General features: G+C 38.5%; 1 protein-coding gene across 2 annotated transcripts in view; it reads left to right on the top strand.

Annotated features, from left to right (window-relative positions):
• Window positions 1–14,114, top strand: part of gabrb2a (gamma-aminobutyric acid type A receptor subunit beta2a) — a 49,618-nt gene that overhangs the window by 5,660 nt on the left and 29,844 nt on the right. The gene's annotated exons all lie outside the window — the stretch shown is intronic.

Raw genomic sequence — 14,114 nt, 5'->3', positions numbered from 1 at the left:
ACATCAGTGTGATGAGAGCTACCTAAAAAGACTCAAATGATGTTAGAGAAAAATTTATTTGATGTGTACTTTGATGTTTTAGTTTGGCCCATGTCCCATCTGTTAACATGGAGGGTGTGGGGTTTATGGTGTATACTGCAGCCAGCCACCAGAGGGCAATCAAGATGTTTGGCTTGACTTATGGGGAGCAGACATGTTGTCTCTCTCTATATATATGTCTCATTCCCAGGATGTGAAATACTTACATTTCCCTAGTGAGACTCAACAATCACCTGTCTTACTGACATATGATTGGCCAAAGTCTAAAGCCTGACAACAGAGCCAAGAGGAGGAGAAGAGGTCTAGTTTTCTCTCAAATTACTTGAATTACATTATGTTTAAAGGTTATTACGACACCAAATAAATAAATAAACAAACAGCCAATCTGACGTTGCAACTAATCTTGCAGTTGTTTTCTTGAACAATTGTTTTGTCAAGTGAAAAATGTTCGTGATAATTTCATAGATCCCAAGTTGATGTTGTTTTGTCCAAATTCCAAAACCTTGATCTTCAGATTATTATCATGAAAAAATGAGGAAACCAGACAAGAATTACGTTTGAAAAGCTGTAATTTTTGCAAATACTTGAAACAGTTAATCAGAGTTCAAAGGAAGAATGAAGAGACTAAAGTGCTGAGTCAGTTTCACATGTAGCAAATCCAGGGAACCTGATGCTGCTGCTGAAGATGAAAAATACTGGTCACAGAAATAAAAATGTTCCTCAGGCACTCTCATGCAGAGCAAGGAGAGAAGTTGTATTAAAAGCCTTTATTTAGTCAGGCACAATGGTTAAAATGAACTTGCAAAAACTGTAAATTTATAAAAACAGATGCACAATAATATTGGTTCAGTGTTTGACAGTAGAGGTTTTGAAATGAAATGTCATATCAGCCTGAAATGAACATTTCCTTGGATATGACAGGCTGATGACACTTTAATTATGCACACATGATGTGAGTATGTCTGTGGTGTGGAGGTTTTTTGAGCTTCAGTCATGCAAGGAGCCAAACTGCATTTAATTGTCCATCTTAAAGGTAGAATCAGTAGGATTTGTCCAAGCTGTTCGTAAACGCATGTGATAGTTAATTATTGAATCTCATTCCCAGGACATCAAATATCATCATGTTTGATTGGTAAATGTCCTGATCCTTGCAAAATAATGAGAAAATAAGGAAATAGAGGCAGATAGTCACCACCACACAATTCTAGTGGGTCATGGTTGATAGGTATGTTTATACGAGTCTGTATATTTTTAAGTCATTTTTTTTCATATTATATGAGCTGACATCTCAGTCATTGCACCAAATTTGTGACGAATATAGAGAAGCACCCTGTCATCAGCAGTGTTCTTATTTTGCCCAGTGAATGTGTACATTCTGAAAAGCTTTGTATTTCATGTCTGCATCTGCCAGTGGGCTGTCACAATAAGAGTAGGCAGAATAAAATGTTAATTCCTCTACAGGAGAGACTTGATGTTCTCTGTAATTAGATGGAAAAATCACACATATATCGGTAGTATCCAAAATGAGTTGGAATATATCAGCGTATCGGCACAGATGCAGTATCATGCGTACCTTATTCCAAATGAGGGCTGAACTGTATGAATCTGAAGGAAAATGGAGTAATTTGCTGTCAGCAGTGAAGGAATACGACGTGGATTTGAGCTCAGTGTTTGTGAACAGGCCTGCCATGATGGCGGTGAGCAGGTTTTGGGTTGTAGACAGCTGCTCGCTCCTCTAATTAAAGATAAAACTGCCTCTGGTGGAGAATGAACTCTGCATTTTGGTCGGGGCTGATTGAAGCCATTGTGGCATTTTTCCTCCATGCTGACATAAAGGGCATGAGTGTTTGAGTACAAAATGGGATTTGTAGTTTTGTTGCTCCTCTCTCTCTGTGATGTGATGTGCACATGTAAGAGGCTGCTGCTCGCATGTGTGTACGTGCCACGGCGGAGTCATTTTTCTTTTTGTGCATTCCCGTGTGATCCACCACGATGGCCCGTCGAGGCTCAAAGGTCAGCCATGTTGTCGGGCAATAAAAATGTGCAGGTCAGTCTGCGCCAAGGTAGCCGCCTCGCCTGCTTCATGACATTACAAATGTGCTATTTTGAGAAGGAAGTGTCCTCCGAGTCCGAGGTGTGACCACACATCCTCGCTGGGTGGGCTGTGCTGACTCACAGGGGTTAGTGCAAAATATGGCACAGATATGATATCATGGTCGAGACCCCCCCTCGCCACCCTCACCAATCCATCCCACCTTCCCTTTTTATCTGTGTCTGTTCAGCGCTGGCATTCCGCTCCATCACTCATCTCCCTCACTTAGCAGCTGAAATTGCATTTGCATAATGCTGTTTGTTTTTGCTGAAATCACAGATCCAGGAAGCGAACCCCGGTTACGGTGCATTAAAAAGTGTTCTGCACACACAGCCAGTGCAGCTGATTAAATACAAGTGGAGTCTGTTGTCTCAGCGATGCATCAGTGCTGCATAATAACGTCTTCAGCATACATCCATATGTCGGGTGTAGCTACAATATGCACTCGGAGCGAGGCTGCAGTGAGGAGGGAGCTATAAATGAGTATTTTCACTCCTCGTCCTCTCTTGTTAATTACATGTAAAATACCTGAGGTTGGTGGTTGTTAAGAGGCGCTGCCTGTACTATAATACTGCTCTCTGAATGTTAATTAGCTGGCTGTGAATTAAAAGATTTAAACAAACCAGCTGTGGTGGCTTCTGGGATGGAAGAATTAGTGGGGCGTGAGCGTTCCCTTTATTACGATCATTATCCTGACAAGCGCTGGTTTCTTTACATGAGTAAGGGGATCTGGCCGTCAGATAACGGGAACGGAGGGTGGAGGGTGGGGGTGGAGGGACGATGACCAGAGGGAACGCGACGCAGGGCACTCCACGTTATCCGCGTGTGGAGATGCGGCTTCTTCTTGTGTCTGTGAATTAGCAACCATTTTGATCTTGTTTGTCCAAACTGATCCTGTTCCATTTTATTTTCAGCTTGTGGAAAATAAGCTTGTGTTATTTTTACTCAGTGTTGCCATGACAACGCAGCCTTTTTTGGTTGGATCTAGGGGAAGTCAAGGAAAAGCAAATAAGGCCTCTTTTTCTAAGGACCCTTTTCAAGGTTTTAAACATTTATGATCCAGGTGAGGGTTGAAGAGAGATTTTTTTTGTTGTTTTTGAAATTTGTGGATTTTTGCCTTTTTGTAAATGCCGAAGATACAACAAAATGTTAACAACTATAGTATCTTAAAAGGGCTGCAATGAAAGAATCTTTTAATAATAGATTTTTTTGATTAATGGACTCATCCTTTATTTTGAAAATAGTGAAAGGCCCATCATAATTCACCAGAGGCACATGCATATTTCTTGTTTTGTCAAACCCATTGTCTAAAACTCAAAGATATTCAGTTTAAATCAGAGAGAAGCAGCAGAAACTCACATTTTAGAAGCTGGATCCAGCAGATGTTCATTGACAAATGATTATCTGAATAGCTGCAGATTAGGTTTCAAACATTTATGAAGTGACTGATTTTTTATGTGTTGTTTTTGCATTTTGTTGATATTTTGCCTTTTCAGTAAATGCTGATACAATACAATTCCTAAAATGTGAATGGTTATAGGGTAACTAAGTATTCTTTTAATTAGTGATTTTTGGATTAATTTTACGTTTAATGAAAAATAGTGAAAATTGCCCATCAGTTCACCAGAGCCACATTCAGCCTGTTTTATTCAACTATTGAGCTTATAGCTTGTTGATATTTTCCCTTAAAAATGCTGATGATACAAAAAAAAAAAAGAATTCTAAAATAGTTAAAATAGTCAAATTCCTTCATGGTTATCGTGTCTTAAATGGGGCTGCAACTAAAGATTCTTTTTAGAATTGATTTTTGGAATTGATAGATTCATCTTTTACTCTGTGAAATGTGTGGAAATAGTGAAAAATGCACATCACAGTTAAACCAGGCAGATTCCAGGCACAAACACACCGTTTTGTCCAACTATCTATCTAAAACTGAAAGATGATCAGTTTTAAACAAGAGAAAGCAGAAAATGCTCACACGTTATAACCTGAATCCTCCAAATGCTTTTTGATAAACAATTATCTGAATTGCTGCAGACTAGGTTTTAAATAAATATGATCCAGATGAAGGTTTATGTGTCTTAGAGACCAGATTTTGTGGTTTTGTTTTGTTTTTGCATTTTGTTGATATTTTGTCTTTTTTTTCCTTTGATAAATGTTGACGATGCAAGATATTTCCTAAAATGTTAAGGTTATAGTATCTTCTTCTGCAAATGTTTGACTTTCTTGCATGATAAATGGCTTAACCCATTGAACGCTGTAATAGAAATGGTCTATAAGTGCTCACAGTGGTATTTTTGCTTACTGTGATGTCTTTCTTGGAGTAAATGTTTAAACTATAAAACTATAATAACTAATAAAACTATTCAAGTTGTGTCATAAAAAAAACTAAAAAAAACTAAACAAAAATCTGACATGTTTTTTTCCACCAAATTTTACTAAATCAACACAAAACATATTGAACCAAAAACTCTTTCAATGTAGAAACATGGACAAAATATTAATTAATGACACTTCATTAGTTATTTGAACCAGTTATTTTAGTAGTTCTGAACTATTTACATTTTTCTTTGTAGTTTTTTAAAGTGCAAAGGTGTTTTGTAGTTTGTCACCACGTTTTGCACAACATGTAACAACATAATCGTGAGCGTATAATGAGATGACATGAAAGACACAAGCCTTTGCTTCCTTATGCAAGAGGTTATTATGGTTCTAACCATTATGTTTTTGGTTTTTTGCAAACAATGATTGCAGCCAGTTTGGGGCGACCTGCAGGAGGTCAGTTTTCATTAAGGAATTATTTGATTATCAGAATCGCTGCAGATCAATCACTTAATGAATGGAAGAAGTGTTTAAGAAAAATGAAAATATCTCACTGCTGTGTCACTTTTTTTCTGACGTTTCTGCGCAAACGACAATAAGAATTTCAACTCATGCATATTTTTCAACAGATATATTCACAATTTTTAAACATGTCAATAAAAGACAGACTTTGTCTCTTTTTGTTCGCACGCGGCAGCTTTGATTCTGCCTGCTCTGTTTGCTCTGCTGAGCTTTCCAAAGAGCTTAAGACAAGAATGCAGGTTGTCCAGAACAATGTCATTAGTTATGCTGAGTGGACGCACAGAGTAACAGATTAATATGGTCAGCAGCATAATTACAGCACGAGAACAACACTTAATCCTGCAGCTTTCTTACACACACACTGGCTTCTCTGTTTAATGTTTAGTCCATGGAGGCTGGTGGGTTAATTTGAAAATAAAACTCTGTCAGAGGAGACCCAGAGCTTTCAAAAAACAGTGAAACCTGGTTACTAAAAGTTTTTAAAGGCATAGTTTGATTTATTTGATGTGAGGTTATATGAGGTATGTTGGCTACAGTAGATTCTGGTCAGCACAACCCCAGTTTGGAGATGCAGTGTGGAGTACCAGGGCAGAAGCTAAGCACTGCACTGCTGTGGACAGGGTTCAGCAATATAATGTGTTCAATCATTTAAAAAAGGTCCATTAAAAATAAAAAACAATATCAGTTTAAGTTTGCACTGTATTTAGGATATTTTTACTGCTTTACTTTGCCATGAGACAGCCTATTCTGACTGGAACAAGCGATAGAAGCCGCGTATCTCTCTGTCCAAGCCAAACCATAGTTGAAATCAGCAGTTTTACCTCACAAAACATGTTGCTTATCTACTACAATGATTTTTTAGTTTTTGGAGTCATTGTGTGACTTTGGTGATTTAAAAAGACAGTTATACTTTTTTTAAAATTATGTTTAATTGTGGTTTCCCATCAGAAAAGTCTGTCCGATGGCAAAATTACATGGCGAAAATATTCTAAATGTGGCAAACACTTAAATGGATATTGATTATTTTAGGTGGACCTTTTTAAGTGGTTAAAATACCTTTTGTTGCTGACTCTGTCCAGACCGATTTATCGCTTAGCTTCCATGCTCGTACTCTCTGCTTCTCCTAACTGGGGGTGTGCTGACCAAGCTAATATGCTAACCATCAATTAGTACCTATACAGCCCCACATCAAACAATCTGAATTGTCCCTGTAATACATGCAATCTATCCATGCATATCCATATTTTTAAATGGTAATGTGTAATTTTGCTGAATTATAGCTGATTTGCATCATATTTATATGCACCTATCAAAATCAATCAATCAGATTGAAGATAATGAAACAGCATTCCTGCTTTTACTTGGATGGTTTGTCATTTCCTTTAATTGTCAACACTCACCCTTGCAGAGTCCCACTGCAAGAGCGAAGTTTCAATTGGTCGTAATATTGTTTCATTATGGCCGGTATGGGGAACAAAAAAGCTGCGTGTCTTAAAACAGCGAGTAAGTTATCCAGCTCCATTAAAAGCCTTTAATGTGCTGATGACTCCCTTAATGATTCTGTCAGGCACTTTCTCCACCGGAGCTAAGTAGCTGAAAAATGACCCATTGGAAAAAGAGTCGTAAAGGCATCCATGTTGTCACGCCCCTCAGGACGTGTATGGCCAGGCAACTACTAACCCCCCCGACCCCTGATAGTTAATTTGAAGCCTGAACTTAACGGGAGACACAGAGAGAGCATAACAAATGAATAAACTCAACCAGCTGATGTGCTGTGGCGTCTCCTCCAGCTTGTAGATGGGAGGCAAAGAGACAAGAGGCTGAGATGTCTGCAGACGAGCTTGTTATTGCCCAAACATCGAGTCGTCTCCTCGTGGCACTTCACAGTAGACGACATTGTTATTATCAGCAGATTCTTGTCTGCTTCTGCTGCAGCAGGACACAGCAGATGAAAGCGTTGGCAATATGGTGGATGTCTGTCTGGTTCCATGCAGAGGAGAGAGAAATGCACACGCACCAACTGTCATACCAACAGTTCATGGGTGGAATGTGGTTTTAGCACTTAGGCTTTGTTGAAAGTGACTTTACTTTCTTATTGTTTGGGCTCCACAGACCGTAATTCTGTACATGTAAAAAGTTGCAAAGCCAATGTTTTTTTTTTCTTCCTTTAAATATTATTTTCTTTTCTTTAGAATTGATCATTGCATATTTCTTACATACCTGCTGCATTTGTTTCCACTGTGATGTTTCAGATGGCTGTTACGTTTTGTTGTATGTTTAGGCATTTTAATTACAAGATGTTCACACGTGTATGATGACTTCAGGTCATTTTGCTGTAGACACTGGTCTTACAATCTTGCAGTGTTAACTGAAGTGAAAAATAACTTGTGTATCAGCCCCATGACTCTGATCTGCGCCAAAATTAAATGGGTTCTTCCATGGTTCATGCTACACAACTTCCACCAGGTTTCATCAAAATCAGTCAGTCAGCCAGTAGTTTTTGCTGCTGACAGACAAACAAACTAGGGATGAAACAATTACTGATTTCATGATAAACTGTGATAAATATCATATTGATTAATATTCCCATTTTTTTAATTTAGCATAAGTCATAAAGCATCAAGCTGATAAAACAATTTTAAATAAAGATGTTTCCAGGAGTTTTGGGGTTAAAAGAATAAGACAAAATGTGCACAGGTACAGAAAATTAGAACGGATCAGTAGAAAATAAAAATGAAAGCTACTGGACATTTTCTTTTCATAAATAACACCAAACATAAAAGACTACCACACATGAATCAAACTGACAGAATGGTTTAAGTGGGGAGAAAAAGTGAACACATTTACGTCACCTGTTTCCTCACATCCACACCTACAAACAGAGCAGTACTATATGTGTTGTGTTACGCTCGTGTATTGGCAGCTCCCTCCCATGTCGGTTGTGACAGCTGATGTAGTTGTAATGGAAGTCTTGTAACAACTGTAGCCTGTCAGATTTCTCAGGGAAACACAAATGTACTCCTTGTCACTCTGTCAGACTCTTAATGGGGGTGTGTTAGCCCAGAAACACGTCTGTAAGTGAGACACTGTCACTGTGCAACCAGCCTTGATCTTTTTTAAGTTAGCCGGGCTGTGTTTGTATCTCTGTCCTGTTTATACATTCACTGCTGTCATGCTTTTATTTTTTTAATGTTGGTGCTCTCCACAAGATGTCTCCCTCACTGATGCTCACTGTGTGATGTTAATAGGGTTTCTGAGGAGTGCTTGTGACAAGGAGACTGAAGGTCGCTCTGGAGACCGACACTTTGGCATGGGATGGTTTGTCTCTCACTTATCTGCAGCTTTTCTTTCTTTCTTTCTTTTTTTTTTTTTGGGATGCTGCAAAATTCTCTTCACCTGCTCCTCGTCCACACATCTTTTGTGTGTGGAGGAAGAGACTCTCAGCACATAGCACATTAAATGTCTTGTTTATTACTCAGAGACTATTTTTAGTACAGGAGACAACATGCAAAATCAAGGAAGATGCCTTTTATGTAACTTATTGCTTACATTTTATGCTAAAAGCTGCTGTGAATGTGTGTGTGTGAATGGTACTCTCATGTTTTGCATCATAGCTGCATTATATTGAAAAAAATGTGTGCATTGCAGAGTTTTGCTGAATATTGTGACATGCACATTATGCATGCAGGTTTTTTGGACAGAATTCTTTATTTGCAACTGAAAAAAACGATTTAAAAAATTGAATATGCAGATGTAAAAGATTGACTTTGTTTGCATGAAAACAACATGATTTTCTACAAAGCACCAGAATAGTCCACTTTCCTCCTGTCACAAAACAAAATGTACTCCTTGGCAGTTACATTGCAGATTTCTTTGAACAATAACTTTGACTGTACTGAGAGAGAGATTTAGGAGGTTGGGGTGGGGGAGGCAGCTGTATTTTGTGTCCCTCTCTGAGCTCAAGTGATGTCCGAGTGGAGGTAAGCAGCAGCACCATCTGTGAGGCTGTAATTACGCTGCCATTTTACAGCACAGCCAGGAGGCAGCGTGCAGGCCCAGGTGTTCTCTGTGCATCTCTATACTCTTAAACCCTCCAAACATACACAATGAGGCACTGCACACACACACACATGCAAGCACACACAAAGGCACGCACATACACAAATAAGAATAAGCACTTTGAATCCAAGCTCAGTTAACTTAACAAGAGACACTTTTGAAAAGGTTGTGTAGTCATTAGACCCTTTTACAGACATTTTAACTTATCACAGTAGTTAAAATCTAATTTATTATTTATTTTAAACAATAAAATAAATGATGGCTGAATTCCATTTAAGTGCTTCAGTTTCTGGGTCTTGATCTTGACTTACTGGGACACTGGAACAGATCAGAGCTATCATTAAAGTTATCAGTAACGTCTGTGCTTTTATTATGACAAGTCAAATAATGTCTGCTGTAAAAAGGCCTATAGCTGTGTTTGAAATCATTCCCTTTGTAGTGTGGAACTTGTGAGCTCGTGATGGCAACAACAACAATAGCTGCATTTCCATCACAGGAACTTTCTGCAGGGATGTGGAACCTTTGTAGGAACTGAGTGTGTTTGCACTGCAAAGGTCCTGGGACATTATTTTATCTCCCAAAAAGTCTTTGGACCTTTGGGGGCCTGCAGTACTAAATATTTCTGATTGGTTAAGCGCTCACAGCATTTTATTTAAACCACCATTTAATTTGTTGTTGTTGTTCTTTATGCTTCAACTCATAAGCATGGAGTTATAGCAGGAAGTATATGATGGATAGACCTACGTTAAACTTCAGCCCCTGTTGCTACATCAACATTTTCTTCAGACATACTGTCAAATGATGAAGAAAAACTTGCATACTTTAGTATCTGACTAAAATTACAGTATATTAACTTACCAACCACTGAAAAATGAATTTCCACATCCTCTGACATTCTGAAAACATCAGCAAACACGTCACAACTCCTGAATTCAAAGATTTCAGAAAATTTCCACTTAAGATACCACAAGAAAGGACGTTCATATAGACTCTAATGAGAGTTTGTTTAGTGTCATGCAATGCTCAACCTTTTATAGATGTAAAAATTACAGTCGAGTGACACCAGACAAATAACAGAGATTCATAAGTGTCTCATTTTACAGCCCACTATAGTGTTAACTACTGAGTGTCTATTATATAGGGAGCAGTGAGTGATTTTACGTAATACTGTAATTTTGCTATTTTAGTCTGTGAAGCATGACATCTATTGCACGTGTGTCTGTCCTGGGAGAGGGATGTAGGGCTGTAACTAACTTATTATGATTATCTGTCTGTCATTTTCTTGATTTATTGATTAGTTGTTTGGTTCTGAAAATATCAGAAAATGGTAAAAAAAAAAAAAAAATGTCATTCAATATTTCCCAAAGCCCAAGGTGACCACAAATGTCTTGTTTTGTCCACAACCTAAAGACATTCAGTTTACTGTCAAAGAGAACTAAAAAAAACCCACATATTTACATTTTAATATTGACTAATTGTTGCAGCTCTAGAAGGATCCCTCATCTGTCGCCCTTCATGTTTCTTTTTTTTTTCCCGTATTGAAGGTTTTTTTTTTTTTTTTGTGTGTGTGTGTGTGTGTGTGTGCGTTTTTGCGTTTTTCTTTGAAGAGTCAGATTGTACAGATTGTGACTTCACTTGGGAGAAAGTTGTGATATTAAGTTATGTAAATCAAATTTACTTGCCTTGACTATTATATGAGTGAATGAGAAAATTATTTTGGACACAAAGTAAAAGTTCACTGGTGCTGAAATAATTAGTAGATTAATGGATTTGTTGATGAAAATAAAATTAACCACCACACGTTTTCAGGTTTTGGCTTCTCAGATGTGGGGATTTTGCTGCTTTGCTCTTTTAAAGCGTTTTAAATGTTATATTTTTGGGTTTGCAATTGCTTAAAAAATTGTTTGCACTTTCGACAAACCGTGGACGGTGGGTACTTGTGATGGGTGGATCCATCATTATTATTATTATTTTAAGTTTGTCGTTTTAGCATCAAAATGCTATTTTGCCAGGCCCCTCTAAAAATATTTTCCCACATGACCTGACGAAGGTTTCTGCATGATGGTGCTGCTACATGTAAAACCCTTAGGTGGAGTGTGAGGGCATCAGCGCCCTAACCTATGTTACTATTTATTAATTTGAAAAACCCGGAAAAGACACAGATGGAGTTGCCTTTTAATAAAAAAGAAAAAAACATATAATTTGACAGTGATAATAATCTTTAGTTGCAGCCCTAAATTCCACCCTGTTAATGTAATATATAGATTAAGTGGCTGTGAATTCGAACATCAAACATCCGAAATGTGTGTGTGACACAGCAGACACACTCATGCTTGTTACCGTATCCACCAAAATGTCAAAGGATGTTTCATTGCACTTAAATCGAACAACTGTGTGGAGCAAAAAAGACAAACACAGAGAGATTGTTGTTGAAATCATTTCTGCTTCAAAACAATCACATTGCTCAGATTGTGACCACAGGGTTGTTGTAGTTCATCTTACTTGTTTCTGTTTTGTACTTTAGTCAGATAGACGGTTACAGGATCTTATCCTCCTCGTGTTCATGCGTCCCTGCATCAACATGGCAGAGAGTGATGGTGGTAAAGATGGGAACGTATTGCAGGAGATGCTGCCTCGGTGGGTGAAGCAGCCAGAGCCTGCAGGCAGCAGCTAACGATCCCAGAGGTGATAGAGACATCCGATCGACAGGCTGATAATGAGACAGAGAGGGAGCGAGTGTGAGAGGAGGGTTCAGTGGTAACTCTTGTAAAACAGGATAAGGATGCGGCCGTCCTCGCTTGACTTTTTGCTCCTGAAAAAATCAACATGGCAGCAGCCCATGTATTTTTAGATGCCCTTTTTAACGCAGCGCTTTGGTTCCACACACACCGCATGCAATGAATGATAAGAGTTTAAGGGTGAAAGTGGCGATCGGAAATGTAGAAACACGGTGATAGATTAGTGACGATGACGGCTGCTTGGAGTAAAAGCTCAAGGGCCTCATTTCATGGGCTGTATTTTTTAATTTGTTTTCCCACTCGTCGATTGCACTGCAATACACTGCAACAGAGCAGATCCAACTGCAGTGCTGTGTTGTACTGAGGCTGTGTGGGTGTGAATCTTTTTTTAAGAGTGAGAAGCAGAGAAAAGAGAGACGAGAGGAGGAGATACAGTTTACTGCTACATCTCTGAGCATGTGTAAAAACAAACTGTACAGTATCGATGCAGCTTTCTCACCCAGGTTAAATCTGGAACGCTCTCTCGAAGTGAAAAAACAGACCCCAGCTGCAGAAATGTTCTGGCCATTTGCATTAGAGGGAGTGTTGTCTCTACAGCAAAGAGCGGCTTCGTTCGTCAGAGTGGAAGCAGATTATTTTTAGCGTGAGACAATCGTCAGCCAGCTGAGAAAGTTCCCCTCTGGTTATGGTCTCAAAATTAAGTGAGGATAGTTGAATATTAACCCCCCCCCCCCAACCCCTGCCACCATGGCCCCTAGTACAGGCTCTGGCCTTTCAGACCACCAACGACCTTTTGGCTGACCTTCTCACTATGCAGAGTCTATACAGCGCGCTGTGACACATTATGGAGTCAGATGTTAGACATGCTGACGGTGCTGGACGTGTTTCCCACTCGAGATGATCATGGAAAAAAAGCATATTCTTACACTTAACCCATTAATGACTAACATCTATATTTAGTGTGTGCCTTAATTGGTACACCCTTAGAAATAAAGGTGCTAACTATAACCATAAATGGTTCTTTGGCTTGTCCCCATGGGAAAACCTTTTTTTTGTTCTGGGTAGAACCATATATAAAGGTTCCACTTGGAACCCTTTCAGAGAGTTCTACCTAAAACCCAACATAAAGGGTTATATCTACAACCATCTATAATCCAGAACCCCTCATGAGAGGTTCTACAAAGAACCCTTTTGTGGTATAATGATTCCACCCAGAACCCTCTGTAGGAGTTCTCCCCAGACTCTTTCCACCTCCTAAGGGTGCTAAAAAGAACCTGTTCGGGGGGTTATACAAGAACCTTTTTATATTCCATGGGTTTTATTTAGACCCTTTTATATGAGGGTACAAAGACGCTTTCATGTTCTTTGGATGAACATTTATTTGATGTACGAAAATGAAGGATGTCAGCAAAATCTTGAGATGTAGCCTTGTACCTATTTTCAATGGATTTGTTCTCAGCTCACCTACCACTTTAAGTGAGGTAAAGAGAGATAAAATAAAGATAAAATTAAATGAAACTGTTGAGACTGTTATTTGAAGCTGTAACTGTTTTGCATTCAAATGTATATATAAGCCAGACATATGTTGATGTGAAATTACATTATCCCAAATCTTTCCAACAAGGAGTGAACACAGAAATCCATCATTTGTTTAAGATAATGGTGCCTTGACTTGCTAGCCTGTTAGAGCTCCTGTAAAATTCTAATAACAATAATTCTTATTTTTATGCATTAAATGTCTATGTAAGGCATACCCAGACTGGAAGGTGTTCTTAAATCACTTGGAGTACATGCATGATTTTGAAGTAAATTCAAAATCATCAAAGTCTTTCCCCAGCAGTCAGAATCACTGTAAATACTACTGACATTGAATAATAGAAGTATGAACACACTGAATTAGAAGATTTTTAAACTTCCACCTAAATGCCTACAGATGACCTATAACTTTGACTTATTCGCTGGAAAATACAATGAGATCACAGCATTTATCTTTACCTGGTCCCAGTTAAAAGGTGATAGCAATACCACAGAAAATAAATATTAACACGTTTACAAGTTTTTCTAAGGTTATGCCGAGGCGTTTTATGCACACACACAAAAAGGTAATCTGGAGACCCCTCAAACCCGTGCTCAAGAGTAACTGAAACATAAGTACAATTTAGTGCTTTTTTACTTGTTAAAAATAAACTTGTGCATATAAAGGCATCAAAACAAGTGCTGTGGTGAAAAAGCACAATTTCCATGTTCTGGTGAATAAAGCTAAAAGAAGTTGGTTAGATTATTATTTAAGATGTTACGTTAAGTTGTTTTAAGGGGCAGTCTCTGCCAAACAGCCTCATCCT

Source organism: Lutjanus erythropterus, chromosome 5 (genome assembly GCF_056507025.1).
Source record: "Lutjanus erythropterus isolate fLutEry1 chromosome 5, fLutEry1.hap2, whole genome shotgun sequence".
Lineage (NCBI taxonomy): Eukaryota > Metazoa > Chordata > Actinopteri > Lutjaniformes > Lutjanidae > Lutjanus > Lutjanus erythropterus.
The sequence above is the reverse complement of the archived record's forward strand: the minus strand, read 5'-3'. Positions and strand labels throughout refer to the sequence as shown.